General features: G+C 38.2%; 1 non-coding gene across 1 annotated transcript; it reads right to left on the reverse strand.

Moving 5' to 3' along the window:
- Nucleotides 1-2,829: 2,829 nt before the first annotated feature.
- LOC148544418 (small nucleolar RNA R71) lies at nt 2,830-2,937 on the reverse strand. The gene has a single exon (XR_015902144.1). It is a non-coding gene; the product is annotated as a small nucleolar RNA R71 (small nucleolar RNA).
- Nucleotides 2,938-14,805: the final 11,868 nt, after the last annotated feature.

Below are 14,805 nucleotides of genomic sequence, written 5' to 3' on the forward strand. Positions count from 1 at the left end.
CATTGGCAAGGGTGATGCCTCCAGACGATTAGCCATGCAGTGACAGCGCATCGGACCATTTTCCAGAGAGGATTAAAAGTAGCCATTGACAACGGTGATGTCCTTACATAAAGCCAGCCATGGAAAGGAGTAAGATTGATTGGATGAAGACAGCAGGAAAGCAGAGGTTCAGAGGAACGAATGCATCTCTGTACGCTTATCTGAAATTCTAACCAATGAATTACATAAGTATTTCTATCCTTAGTTTATGTTTACTTATTATTAAATTTCGAAAACTCCATAACCTTTTGATATCTGCCTGACTGAGATTTACGAGGTGACCATAGCTTGCTTCATACCAACAATCTCCGTGGGATCAACCCTTACTCACGTAAGGTTTATTACTTGGACGACCCAGTGCACTTACTGGTTAGTTGTATCGAAGTTGTGAATGAAAAACGATTTATTTAGACGTGCGTATAGAGTTTCTGGCGCTGTTGCCTGAGATCACAATTTCGTGCACCAAGTTTTTGGCGCCGTTGTCGGGGATTGTTCGAGTTTGGACAACTGACGGTTCATCTTGTTGCTCAGATTAGGTAATTTTTTTTTGTTTTATTTTCAAAATTTTTTTTTAAATCTTTCAAAAATTTGTCCTTTGTTTTCGAAAAAAAAATTTTAAAATAAAAATGTTTTCAAAAATATATTTTTCTTCAGAATTTTTAAGAATGAATTCTAGTGTTTCATGAAGCATGTTGAAGCCTGGCTAGCTGTAAAGCCATGTCTAATTCTTCTGGGTAGGGAATGTCAGGCGTGTCATGTCTGAGTTACATACTAAAGCTTGGCTGGCTATTAAGCCATGCCTGACCCTTTGATTGGAGCTTTAGTTTAAAGAGCATAAGATTCCTGGAATTCATATTAAAAATTTTGGAATCCTTATTTTTCTTTTTCAAAATGATTTTCGAAAAAAATTAAAAGAAAATACAAAAAAAAATTCATAAAATAAAAAAATCATAAAAATAAAAAATATTTCATGTTTCTTGTTTGAGTCTTGAGTCAAGTTGAAAGTTTGGTGTCAATTGCATATTCATCTTGCATTTTTCGAAAAATTCATGCATTCATGGTGTTCTTCATGATCTTCAAGTTGTTCTTGGTAAGTCTTCTTGTTTGATCTTGATGTTTTCTTGTTTTGCATCTTTTCTTGTTTTTCATGTGCATTTTTGCATTCATAGTGTCTAAACATGAAAGATTTCTAAGTTTGGTGTCTTGCATGTTTTCTTTGCATATAAAATTTTCAAAAATAAGTTCTTGATGTTCATCATGACATTCATAGTGTTCTTGGTGTTCATCTTGACATTCATAGCATTCTTGCATGCATTCATTGTTTTGATCTAAAAATTTTCATGCATTGCAGCATTTTCATGTTTTTCTCTCTCATCATTAAAAATTCAAAAATCAAAAAAATATCTTTCCCTCTTTTCTCTCATAAATTCGAAAATTTGAGTTGACTTTTTCAAAAATTTTTTAAAATCTAGTTGTTTCTTATGAGTCAAATCAAATTTTCAATTTAAAAATCTTATCTTTTTCAAAATCTTTTTCAAAAATCATATCTTTTTCACTCTTCTTATTTATTTTCGAAAATTTTTAAAATATTTTTCAAAAATTTTTTTCTTAATTTTACATCATATTTTCGAAAATAAAATCATCAATTAATGTTTTGATTAAAAAATTTCAAGTTTGTTACTTACTTGTTAAGAAAGATTCAAACTTTGAGTTATAGAATCATATCTTGTGATTTCATGTGAATCAAGTCATTAATTGTGATTTTAAAAATCAAATCTTTTTCAAAACTAATTTCAATCATACCTTTTCAAAAATATCTCTTTATATTATCTTTTTCAAAATTTGATTTTAAAATATCCTTTCTAACTTCTTATCTTCTTATGTTTTCAAAAATTGATTTTCAAAATTTGTTTCAACTAACTAACTAACTTTTTGTTTGTTTCTTATCTTTTTCAAAACTACCTAACTAACTCTCTCTCTCTAATTTTTGAAAATATCTTCCCCCTTTTTCAAAATTTCTTTTTAATTAACTAATTATTTTAATTTTTTATTTTAATTTTCGAAAAATTACTAACCTTTTTCAAAAACTATTTTCGAAAATCACTAACTCTTTTTCAAAAATTATTCTCGAAAATTCTCCTTCTCTCTCATCTTCTTTTCTTCTACTCTTCCTTTCTTCCACTCACCTAAAGGGAACCTCTATACCTGGGTAAAAAGGATCCCTATTATTATTATTTTTCTGTTTCCTCTTTTTCATATGAGCAGGAGCAAGGACAAGAACATTCTTGTTGAAGCAGATCCAGAACCTGAAAGGACTCTGAAGAGGAAACTAAGAGAAGCTAAATTACAACAATCCAGCAAGCACCTTTCAGAAATTTTCGAACAAGAAGAGGAGATGGCAGCCGAAAATAATAATAATCAAGGAGAATGCTTGGTGACTTTACTGCACCTAATTCCAATTTACATGGAAGAAGCATCTCCATTCCTGCCATTGGAGCAAACAATTTTGAGTTGAAACCTCAATTAGTTTCTCTGATGCAGCAGAACTGCAAGTTTCATGGACTTCCATCTGAAGATCCTTTTCAGTTCTTAACTGAATTCTTGCAGATATGTGATACTGTTAAGACTGATGGAGTAGATCCTGAAGTCTACAGGCTCATGCTTTTCCCTTTTGCTGTGAGAGACAGAGCTAGAATATGGTTGGACTCTCAACCTAAGGATAGCCTGAACTCTTGGGATAAGCTGGTCAAGGCTTTCTTAGCCAAGTTCTTTCCTCCTCAAAAGCTGAGTAAGCTTAGAGTGGATGTTCAGACCTTCAGACAGAAAGAAGGTGAATCCCTCTATGAAGCTTGGGAGAGATACAAAGAACTGACCAAAAAGTGTCCTTCTGACATGCTTTCAGAATGGACCATCCTGGATATATTCTATGATGGTCTGTCTGAATTAGCTAAGATGTCATTGGATACTTCTGCAGGTGGATCCATTCACCTAAAGAAAATGCCTGCAGAAGCTCAAGAACTCATTGACATGGTTGCTAATAACCAGTTCATGTACACTTCTGAGAGGAATCCTGTGAGTAATGGGACGCCTATGAAGAAGGGAGTTCTTGAAATTGATACTCTGAATGCCATATTGGCTCAGAATAAAATATTGACTCAGCAAGTCAATATGATTTCTCAGAGTCTGAATGGAATGCAAGCTGCATCCAACAGTACTCAAGAGGCATCTTCTGAAGAAGAAGCCTATGATCCTGAGAACCCTGCAATAGCAGATGTAAATTACTTAGGTGAACCTTATGGAAACACCTATAACTCATCATGGAGAAATCACCTAAATCTCTCTTGGAAGGATCAACAAAAGCCTCAACAAGGCTTTAATAATGGTGGAAGAAATAGGTTTAACAATAGTAAACCTTTTCCATCATCCACTCAGCAACAGACGGAGAACTTTGAACAAAATACCTCTAATTTAGCAAACTTAGTCTCTGATCTATCTAAGGCCACTGTAAGTTTCATGAATGAAACAAGGTCCTCCATTAGAAATTTGGAGGCACAAGTGGGCCAGCTGAGTAAAAGGATCATTGGAATCCCTCCTAGTACTCTCCCAAGCAATACAGAAGAAAATCCAAAAGGAGAGTGCAAGGCCATTGAATTAATCACCATGGCCGAACCTGTAAGGGAAGGAGAGGACGTGAATCCCAAGGAGGAAGACCTCCTGGGACGTTCAGTGATCAATAAGGAGTTTCTCTCTGAGGAACCAAAGGAATCTGAGACTCATCTAGAGACCATAGAGATTCCATTGAACCTCCTTATGCCATTCATGAGCTCTGATGAGTATTCCTCTTCTGAAGAAAATGAGGATGTTACTGAAGAGCAAACTGCCAAGTTTCTTGGTGCAATCATGAAGCTGAATGCCAAATTATTTGGTATTGAGACTTGGGAAGATGAACCTCCCTTGTTCACCAATGAACTAAGTGATCTGGATCAACTGAGATTGCCTCAGAAGAAACATGATCCTGGAAAGTTCGTAATACCTTGTACCATAGGCAACATGATCTTTGAAAAGGCTCTGTGTGACCTTGGTTCAGGGATAAACCTCATGCCCCTCTCTGTAATAGAGAAACTGGGAATCTATGGGGTACAAACTGCTAAAATCTCATTAGAGATGGCAGACAATTCAAGAAAACAGGCTTATGGACAAGTAGAGGACGTGTTCGTAAAGGTTGAAGGCCTTTACATCCCTGCTGATTTCATAATCTTTGATACTGGGAAGGATGAGGATGAATCTATCATCCTTAGAAGACCTTTCCTAGCCACAGCAAGAGATGTGATTGATGTTGACAGAGGTGAATTAGTCCTTCAATTGAATGAGGACTCCCTTGTGTTTAAAACTCGAGGTCATCCTTCTGTAAACATAGAGAAGAAGCATAAAAAGCTTCTCTCACTGCAGAGTCAACCAGAGCCCCCACAGTCAAACTTTAAGTTTGGTGTTGGGAGGCCACAACCAAACTCTAAGTTTGGTGTTGAACTCCCATATCCAAACTCTAAGTTTGGTGTTGGGGAGTCTCAACAATGCTCTGAACATCTGTGAGACTCCATGAGAGCCCACTGTCAAGCTATTGACATTAAAGAAGCACTTGTTGGGAGGCAACCCAATTTTTATTTATCTAATTCTATTTTTCTTGTTCTTTCATGTTTTATTAGGTTCATGATCATGTGGAGTCACAAAATAAATATAAAAATTGAAAACGGAATCAAAAACAGCAGAAGAAAAATCACACCCTGGAGGAAGACCTTACTGGCGTTTAAACGCCAATAAGAAGCATCTGGCTGGAGTTCAACGCCAGAACAGAGCATGGTTCTGGCGCTGAATGCCCAAAATGGGCAGCATCTGGGCGTTTGAACGCTAGAATTGCACCCTGGAGAAGAGCTGGAGCTGAACGCCCAGAACAAGCATGGTTCTGGCGTTCAACGCCAGAAATGGGCAACAAATGGGCGTTCAACGCCCAGAACAAGCACCAATCTGGCGTTGAACACCCAGAGTTGTGTGCAAGGGCATTTTGCATGCCTAATTTGGTGCAAGGTTGTAAATCCTTGAACACCTCAGGATCTGTGGACCCCACAGGATCTCCACCTACCTCCACTCCCTTCTTCTCACCCCTCTTTCACACAATCCCATAAACACTCTTCCCCAAAACTCTTCACCAATCACCTCAATCTCTCTTCCCTATCACCACTTCACCACTCACATCCATCCATTCTTCCCCATAAACCTACCTCATAAACCCCACCTACCTTCAAAATTCAAAAACAATTTCCCACCCAAACCCACCCTATATGGCCGAAACCTTACCCCCCTCCCTTCCCTATATATAGCCATCCATTCTTCCTCATTTTCACACAACACAACCATCTTTTCTCTTCTTGGCCGAATACACCACTCCCTCTTCTCCTCCATTTCTTCTTCTTCTTCATCTCTTCTTTCTTCTCTTGCTCGAGGGCGAGCAATATTCTAAGTTTGGTGTGGTAAAAGCATAAGCTTTTTGTTTTTCCATTACCATTGATGGCACCCAAGACCGGAGAATCCTCTAGAAAAGGGAAAGGGAAGACAAAAACTTCTACCTCCGAGTCATGGGAGATGGAAAGATTCATCTCCAAAGCTCATCAAGACCACTTCTATGATGTTGTGGCCAAGAAGAAGGTGATCCCTGATGTCCCTTTTAAGCTCAAGAAGAATGAGTATCTGGAGATCCGACATGAAATCCAAAGAAGAGGTTGGGAAGTTCTAACAAACCCCATCCAACAAGTCGGCATCCTAATGGTTCAAGAGTTCTATGCCAATGCATGGATCACTAGGAACCATGATCAAAGTAAGAACCCAAACCCAAAGAATTATATTACAATGGTTCGGGGGAAATACTTAGATTTTAGTACGGAAAATGTGAGGTTGGCGTTTAACTTGCCTATGATGCAAGGAGATGCACGCCCCTACACTAGAAGGGTCAACTTTAATCAAAGGTTGGACCAAGTCCTCATTGACATATGTGTGGAAGGAGCTCAATGGAAGATTGACTCCAAAGGCAAGCCGGTTCAATTAAGAAGACTGGACCTCAAGCCTGTGGCTAAAGGATGGTTGGAGTTCATCCAACGCTCCATCATCCCCACTAGCAACCGATCTGAAGTTACTGTGGATCGGGCCATCATGATTTATAGCATCATGATTGGAGAGAAAGTAGAAGTTCATGAAGTCATCTCCCTTGAATTCTACAAAATAGCCAAAAAGCCCTCTCATGGGGCAAGGCTAGCTTTTCCTCATCTTATTTGCCATCTATGTTACTCAGGTGGAGCTTTCATAGAAGGAGACATTCCCATTGAGGAAGAGAAGCCCATCACTAAGAAAAGGATGGAGCAAGCAAGAGAGCCCATTCATGGATCTCAAGAGACGCATGAAGCTCATCACCATGAGATCCCGGAGATGCCTCAAATGCATTTTCCTCCACAAAACTATTGGGATCAAATCAACACCTCCCTAGGAGAATTAAGTTCCAACATGGGACAATTAAGGGTGGAACATCAAGAGCACTCCATCATCCTTCATGAAATAAGAGAAGATCAAAAAGCAATGAGAGAGGAGCAACAAAGGCAAGGAAGAGACATAGAAGAGCTCAAGGACATCATTGGTTCCTCAAGAAGGAAACGCCACCATCACTAAGGTGGACTCATTCCTTGTTCTTACTTTCTCTATTTTTCGTTTTCTATGTTAAGTGCTTATCCATGTTTGTGTCTTCATTACATGATCATTAGTATTTAGTAACTTTGTCTTAAAGTTATGAATGTCCTATGAATCCAGCACCTCTCTTAAATGAAAACTGTTTTAATTCAAAAGAACAAGAAGTACATGAGTTTCGAATTTATCCTTGAACTTAGTTTAATTATATTGATGTGGTGACAATGCTTCTTGTTTTCTGAATGAATGCTTGAACAGTGCATATGTCTTTTGAAGTTGTTGTTTAAGAATGTTAAATATGTTGGCTCTTGAAAGAATGATGACAAGGAGACATGTTATTTGATAATCTAAAAAATCATAAAAATGATTCTTGAAGCAAGAAAAAGCAGCAAAGAACAAAGCTTGCAGAAAAAAAAATATAGGCGAAAAAAAATAAAAATAAAAAGCAAACAGAAAAAGCCAAAAGCTCTTAAAACCAAGAGGCAAGAGCAAAAAGCCAATAACCCTTAAAACCAAAAGGCAAGGGTAAATACAAAGGATCCCAAGGCTTTGAGCATCAGTGGATAGGAGGGCCTAAAGGAATAAAATCCTGGCCTAAGCGGCTAAACCAAGCTGTCCCTAACCATGTGCTTGTGGCGTGAAGGTGTCAAGTGAAAAATTGAGACTGAGCTTTTAAAGTCAAGGTCCAAAGCAAAAGAAGAGTATGCTTAAGAACCCTGGACACCTCTAATTGGGGACTTTAGCAAAGCTGAGTCACATTCTGAAAAGGTTCACCCAATTATGTGTCTGTGGCATTTATGTATCCGGTGGTAATACTGGAAAACAAAGTGCTTAGGGCCACGGCCAAGACTCATAAAATAGCTGTGTTCAAGAATCATCATACTGAACTAGGAGAATCAATAACACTATCTGAACTCTTAGTTCCTATAGATGCCAATCATTCTGAACCTCAATGGATAAAGTGAGATGCCAAAACTATTCAAGAGGCAAAAAGCTACAAGTCCCGCTCATTTAATTGGAGCTATGTTTCATTGATAGTTTGGAATTTATAGTATATTCTCTTCTTTTTATCCTATTTGATTTTCAGTTGCTTGGGGACAAGCAACAATTTAAGTTTGGTGTTGTGATGAGCGGATAATTTATACGCTTTTTGGCATTATTTTTAGTTTGTTTTTAGTAGAATCTAGTTACTTTTAGGGATGTTTTCATTAGTTTTTATGTTAAATTCACATTTCTGGACTTTACTATGAGTTTGTGTGTTTTTCTGTGATTTCAAGTATTTTCTGGTTGAAATTGAGGGACTTGAGCAAAAATCAGATTCAGAGGTTGAAGAAGGACTGCTGATGCTGTTGGATTCTGACCTCCCTGCACTCAAAGTAGATTTTCTGGAGCTACCGAACTCAAAATGGTGCGCTTCCAATTGCGTTGGAAAGTAGACATCCAGGACTTTCCAGAAATGTATAATAGTTTATACTTTGGCCGAGTTTAGATGATGTAAAAGGGCATTGAACTCCGGTTCTACGCTGCTGTCTGGAGTTAAACGCCAGAAACAAGTCACAAACCAGATTTGAACGCCAGAAATACGTTACAACCTGGCGTTCAACTCCAGAAAGAGCCTCTGCACGTGTAACATTCAAGCTCAGCCCAAGCACACACCAAGTGGGCCCCGGAAGTGGATTTATGCATCAATTACTTACTTCTGTAAACCCTAGTAACTAGTTCAGTATAAATAGGACTTTTTACTATTGTATTAGACATCTTATGATCTTCGGATCATTTTTGATCACGTTTTGGGGGCTGGCCATTCGGCCATGCCTGAACCTTTCACTTATGTATTTTCAACGGTAGAGTTTCTATACTCCAAAGATTAAGGTATGGAGCTCTGCTGTTCCTCAAAGATTAATGCAAAGTACTACTGTTTTTCTATTCAATTCAACTTGTTCCGCTTCTAAGATATTCATTCAAACTTCAACCTGAATGTGATGAACGTGACAATCATCATCATTCCCTATAAACGTGTGCCTGACAACCACTTCCGTTCTACCTTAGATTGAATGAGTACCTCTTGGATCTCTTAATCAGAATCCTCGTGGTGTAAGCTAGATTGATGGTGACATTCATGAGAATCCGGAAAGTCTAAACCTTGTCTGTGGTATTTCGAGTAGGATTCTGGGATTGAATAACTGTGACGAACTTCAAACTCGCGAGTGCTGGGCGTAGTGACAGACGCAAAAGGAGGGTGAATCCTATTCCAGTATGATCGAGAACCTCAGATGATTAACCGTGCTGTGACAGAGTATTTGGACCATTTTCACAAGAGGATAGGATGCAGCCATTGGCAAGGGTGATGCCTCCAGACGATTAGCCATGCAGTGACAGTGCATCGGACCATTTTCCAGAGAGGATTAAAAGTAGCCATTGACAATGGTGATGTCCTTACATAAAGCCAGCCATGGAAAGGAGTAAGATTGATTGGATGAAGACAGCAGGAAAGCAGAGGTTCAGAGGAACGAATGCATCTCTGTACGCTCATCTGAAATTTTAACCAATGAATTACATAAGTATTTCTATCCTTAGTTTATGTTTACTTATTATTAAATTTCGAAAACTCCATAACCTTTTGATATCTGCCTGACTGAGATTTACGAGGTGACCATAGCTTGCTTCATACCAACAATCTCCGTGGGATCGACCCTTACTCACGTAAGGTTTATTACTTGGATGACCCAGTGCACTTGCTGGTTAGTTGTATCGAAGTTGTGAATGAAAAACGATTTATTTAGACGTGCATACAGAGTTTCTGGCGCCGTTGCCTGAGATCACAATTTCGTGCACCACTTACCCTTTACTTTCCCACTTGAATATGGTTTACTAGAGATGGATGGTCAACTTAGAGATCTTTGTGGCTTTAAGAGTAAGAGGGAGATGATTTGTGGTAGGAGTTATCCTGCAAGGTTCAATATGGTTACACGCTCCAAGTTGAAGTGCAAGGATTGGTGTAGAGATCGATCGAATGGGTCTAGGAAATCGTTTGGATACTTCATTGAGAATTCAGATTGCTTGCCACCCGGTTGAACCATGATGATCAACACAAAGATGGGTGCAAAAGCAAGGTTTGGGATCCCAGAATTCATTCTAGCAATCAACACTCTTGGGGCCTTGTCACTTGCTTCAACTTGCTTGAAGGCTTTATGCGCCTAGTTTAGGACCCTGGAGGCTATGGGAAGTATAAATATCGGTGGAAGTTTCAAGACGAGTTCAAGCACAAGCCACCATGATAAGGAGCTCACCAAATGTCCAACTTAAGGACTTTAACTAAAAGTGCTAGGTGGGAGACAACCTACCATGGTATGATATTTCATTCTTATTCTTAGTTTTATTTTATTTTCTTTTTATCAGTGTTCATTCATAATTTCTGCATAATCATCTGCATTCTGCATTTTGCATTTTGCATAAAAAAAAGGGGGCAACCCACGCGTGCGCGTAGGCCACGCGAGGGCGTGTGATTAGCGGATAATTTATACACTTTTTGGCATTATTTTTAGGTAGTTTTTAGTATAATTTAGTTAATTTTTACTGTGTTTTTATTAGTTTTTAAATAAAAATCATATTTCTGGACTTTACTATGAGTTTGTGTATTTTTTTGTGATTTCAGGTATTTTCTGGCTGAAATTGAGGGACCTGAGCAAAAATCTGATTCAGAGGCTGAAAAAGGACTGCAGATGCTGTTGGATTCTGACCTCCCTACACTCGAAATGGATTTTCTGGAGCTACAGAAACTCAATTGGTGCGCTCTCAATTGCGTTGGAAAGTAGACATCCAGAGCTTTCCAGAAATATATAATAGTCTATACTTTGCCCTAGTTTTGATGACTCAAACTGGCGATCAAACACTAACTTCCTGCCCTATTCTGAAGTTAAACGCCAGAAACAGGTTACAAACCAGAGTTAAATGCCACAAATAGGCTGCAACCTAGCATTTAACTCCAAGAGAAGTCTCTACATGTGTAAAGCTCAATGCTCAGTCCAAGCACACACCAAGTGGGCCTGGAAGTGGATTTCTGCATCATTTACTTATTTTCTGCAACCCTAGCTACTAGTTTAGTATAAAAACTACTTTTAGTGATTTATTTCACATCTTTTGATCATCTTTTGATCATCTTTAGATCATTTTTGAGACTATCTTTGTATCACTTTTGATCTCTTGATCACATTTAGGGGGCTGACCATTCGGCCATGCCTGGACCATTACCACTTATGTATTTTCAACGGTGGAGTTTCTACACCCCATAGATTAAGGTGTGGAGCTCTGTTGTTCCTCATGAATTAATGCGAAGTACTATTGTTTTTCTATTCAATTCAAGCTTATTCTTATTCCAAGATATTCACTCGCACTTCAACCTGATGAATGTGATGATCCGTGACACTCATCATCATTCTCACCTATGAATGCGTGCCTGACAACCACTTCCGTTCTATCTGCAATAGCTTGAGCGTTTATCTCTTAGCCTCCATTCCGAAAGATTGGAGTCTTCGTGGTATAAGCTAGAATTATTGGCAGCCATTCCTGAGATCCGGAAAGTCTAAACCTTGTCTGTGGTATTCCGAGTAGGATCTGGGAAGGGATGACTGTGACGAGCTTCAAACTCGCGAGTGTTGGGTATAGTGACAGACGCAAAAGGATCAATGGATCCTATTCCAACATGATTGAGAACCGACAGATGATTAGCCATGCAGTGACAGCACATTTGTACCATTTTCACTGAGAAGACGGACGGTAGCCATTGACAACGGTGATCCCCCAACAAACAGCTTGCCATGGAAAGGAGTACGAATGATTGAATGAAGGCAGTAGGAAAGCAGAGATTCAGAAGGAGCAAAGCATCTCCATACGCTTATCTGATTTTCTCACCAATGAATTACATAAGTATCTCTATCTTATCTTAGATTTTATTTATATTTTAATTATCAAAATCCCATAACCATTTGAATTCGCCTGACTGAGATTTACAAGGATGACCATAGCTTGCTTTAAGCCGACAATCTCCGTGGGATCAACCCTTACTCACGTAAGGTTTATTACTTGGACGACCTAGTGCACTTGCTGGTTAGTTGTGCAAAGTTGTGAAAAAAAGTGAGATTACAATTGTGCGTACCAAGTTGTTGGCGCCATTGAGATCACAATTTCATGCACCAGCGTTGATTCCCAATTTTGCTATCCCATCCAACGAATAGAAAGTTGTGATGGAATCGTGCGGCTGGTGTGCTCTGCGCACAATTCGACCCACGCGTATGTGTCTAGGACACGTGCGCGTCACTTGCAACTTGGGAAATCCACGCGTACGCGTTAAGCATGCGCACGCGTGGATATGGCAATCGGCATAAATGGGTGTTTGACCCGAGAGTTGTGCTGCCCTTGCGATGGAACTGTGCTAGAGGCACAAAATCACCCACGCGTACGCGTCTTTAACGCATGCACGCCATTTCGCTTTCAGACCACCCACGCGTACGCGACGCTTACGCATCAAATGGCCAACTCAGATTTCACGCGTACGCGTGATGCACGCGTGCGCGTCGCGCCCTGTTTTTAAATTCTTACTTCTTTCTTCTCTCATTTCTCCTTCTTTCTTCCTCCTTTCTTACTTTCTTCTTCTTCATTTCTTTAACTTCTCACCCTTATTCTCTTTCATTCTATTTTACTTAATTTCTTTGCAGACTTTCATTCATTGCATTTTAATTTTGTGCATATTTTTATTTTTAAGTTATTATTTTACCATTGGTGTTAAATGTTCTTATTCAACTGTTGCATCTTTTCTTGCATTATGTTGGTGCTTCGTGACTTGTTTTACACTGTTTGGTGATATTATTTCTCTGTCAATGCCAATCTTTTATGATACTTGTAATCCTTTTACATTGACATGAATCTATATTGTCTTTCATTACCCACACTCTCTCCCCCATTGTTGCAATTTTTACTCTATTGATATGCCATTTGCTTCTACTGTTTTCTCACTTGCATGTTGTAACTACCATGTAATTGAGACCCTCATTATTTAGTATTAACCCACCTATATTTTATTTTTTTTCTATCTTTATTTCTGGGTTACTTTTCTTCTTTTATTCTTCTTTCAGGATGGCTACCGAGAAAGAAAAAGAGAAGCCTCTCAATGGGGCAACAGACAAGTCCATCTGCACAATCTATGGAGAAAAGCATCAGTTGGAGCAACCCGTCCACTTGCACATCTTAGCATGCACCGAGGACGGTGCAATCTTTAAGTGTGGGGAGGTTGATACCGACTTTCGTGGGTTAGTTATTTCCTTCTTAACACCAATGTTTAATTTTCTATGTTAATTGCATTTGCATATTTGATTGCATGTTTGTTTGATTTTGTGCATGTTCTTCTACCACTACTTGGCTGGAGTGATAAATTCTTTTTCAAGACCCTTTTTATAGCATTTCACTAATTTAAGCTAAGAACATGAATTATAGCTAAGAACACACAACCTGTGAGATTTGAGCTTAATTACATGGTTACACTATTTAACCATAATATTTTATTCTTGTGTGTTTTCTTCTCTATGATTGAAATCTTTACTTTGTTCCATTCTATATGTCCATTATTTAGTATATTTATGCTTATATGTGATTGAGGCCATCATTTGTTATTAGCTCACTCATCCCAAATAGCCTACCCTTTCAATCACCTTTGTTTGCCACCTTGAGCCTTTTAATTTCTATTTGTTCTATATTTTACCACATCAATAGCCTTAAGCAAAAAAGTAATTAATTACCCCAAATTGAATCCTTGGTTAGCTTAAGATAGAGATTATGTACCAATTAAGTGTGGGAAACTGTGGAAACTTAGGTTGATGAAAGTGTACAGAGTTTCATTGACAAAATATTGGGAATTCGGGTACCTACTCATGTGAGACCAGAAAAATTAAAAACTCATGTGCATTGATATGTTATGTTTGCTTTTATGATTCAAAAAAAAATCAAACCAAAAATATTCAAATAAATAAATAAATAAATAAGGGGACAAAATCACCCTAATGTTAAGTTTAATAAAAGATCAATGCATATGTGGTGAAACTAAAGAAAATTTGGTGCATGAGTATGGGAAATATACAAAAGTGGGAATTATTGATAGCTAGGCATGATTTTAGAAGTACATAGAGTATTTGTGTGTTTAGGTGAGAACTTAGGTTAGTCAAAGATTCATATTATAGCTCACTTGGCCATACATATATCCTCACTCTTACCTTAGTCCCATTACAACCTTGAAAAGACCTCATGATGTTTGCGTTGGTATACTAAATTTTTGTTGATTGGTTAGATGAAGAACAAAGTCTAGAAAGTATGACTAGAGAAGAATAGAGTGAATTAACCCTAGACACTTGAGAGATTAGAGTGCATATACACTACCAGTGAGGGTTCAATGCTTGATTCTATGTTCCCTGCTTTCATGAACTATCTTCTTACAAGTTTACTTGTCTTTTATTGTGTGATTTAAATTAGTGGAATCTGATTTGTTTTTATCTTGGGAACTTATTTACTTTTTAACCAAGTAGACAAAATCATCTTAGCATATAATTGCATTCATAGGTTGCATCTCATGAGTCTTACTTTCCCCCATTCATTATTTATATCTCCTTGAGCTTAGAATGAGGACATGCTAATGTTTAAGTGTGGGGAGATTGATAAACTACTATTTTATAGTTTATCTTGTGCTCAATTGAGTGGTTTTATCAAGTCTTTGCACACTTATTCATACAATTTGCATGATTTTACAATTCCTTCCCAATTTTGTTCTATGATTGAAAACTTGCTTCCTAAGCCTTTAAATTATATATTTTTGATCCCCCTTTTACCATTCGATGCTGTGATCCATGTGTTCAGTGTTTTCAGGCTTTATAGGGCAGGAATGGCTTAGAGGATGGAGAGGAAGCTTGCAAATGGAAGGAGCACGAGAAATAAAGGAGACAACCAGCAAGAAGCGACACGCACGCATGGTTCACGCGTGCGCTTGAATTGGAGTTC

Source organism: Arachis ipaensis, chromosome B9 (assembly GCF_059453495.1).
Source record: "Arachis ipaensis isolate K30076 ecotype BB chromosome B9, ASM5945349v1, whole genome shotgun sequence".
Lineage (NCBI taxonomy): Eukaryota > Viridiplantae > Streptophyta > Magnoliopsida > Fabales > Fabaceae > Arachis > Arachis ipaensis.